Consider the following 1,293-nt stretch of genomic DNA (forward strand, 5'->3'; position numbering starts at 1 on the left):
GGTGGCTCATGCCTGTAATCCCAGCACTTTGGGAGGAGTGGCAGGCGGATCACCTGAGGTCAGGAGTTTGAGACCAAGCTGGTTAATATGGTGAAACCCGTCTCTATTAAAAACACAGAATAGCCGGGCGCGGTGGCTCAATCCTGTAATCCCAGCACTTTGGGAGGCTGAGGCGGGTGGATCACGAGGTCAAGAGATCAAGACCATCCTGGTCAACATGGTGAAACCCCGTCTCTACTAAAAATACAAAAAATTAGCTGGGCATGGTGGTGCGTGCCTGTAATCCCAGCTACTCAGGAGGCTGAGGCAGGAGAATTGCCCGAACCCAGGAGGCGGAGGCTGCGGTGAGCCAAGATCGCGCCACTGCACTCCAGCCTGGGTAACATGAGTGAAACTCCGTCTCAAAATAAATAAATAAAATAAATAAATAAATAAAAACACAGAATAGCCGGGCATGGTGGCACATGCCTGTAATCCCAGCTATTCGGGAGGCTGAGGCAGGAGAATCGCTTGAACCTGGGAGGTGAAGGTTGCAGTGAGCTGAGATCTCGCCATTGCACTCCAGCCTGGGCGACAGGGTGACACTCCATCTCAAAACAAAAACAACAACAAAAACAAAAAACCCCACAGAAGCTGGGAGCAGTGGCTCACGCCTGTAATCCCAGCATTTTGGGAGGCCGAGGCGGGTGGATCACCTGAGGCCGAGAGTTTGAGACCAGCCTGACTAACATGGAGAAACCACATCTCTACTAAAAATACACGAAATTAGCTGGGCACACTGTTGGAGTGCAGTGGTGTGATCTCTGCTCACTGCAACCTCTGCCTCCTAGGTTCAAGCAATTCTCCTGCTTCACCCTCCTGTGTAGCTGGGACTACAAGCATGAGCCACGATCCTGGCTAATTTTTGTATTCCAGCTACTTGGGAGGCTGAGACAGGAGAATAACTTGAACCCGGAAGGCAGAGGTTGTGGTGAGCCCAGATCACGCCACTGCACTCCAGCCTAGGTGACAGAGCGAAACCCTGTCTCAAAAAAATAAAAACGTAAATAAATGAATAAAAATAGAAACACAAAAAATTAGCCAGGTGTGGTGGCAGACACCTGTAGTTCCAGCTACATGGGAGGCTGAGGCAGGAGAATTCCTTGAACCCAGGAGGCAGAGGCTACAGTGATCTAAGATCGTGCCACCGTACTCCAGCCTGGGTGGTAGAGTGAAACTCCATGTCAAAAAAAAAAAAACAAAAGTGATGTTGCTATGGTAGATGGCATTCTTTTTTTTTTTTTTTTTTTTTTT

This window comes from Sapajus apella, unplaced genomic scaffold (genome assembly GCF_009761245.1).
Source record: "Sapajus apella isolate SASKATOON/1434 unplaced genomic scaffold, GSC_monkey_1.0 scaffold42, whole genome shotgun sequence".
NCBI lineage: Eukaryota > Metazoa > Chordata > Mammalia > Primates > Cebidae > Sapajus > Sapajus apella.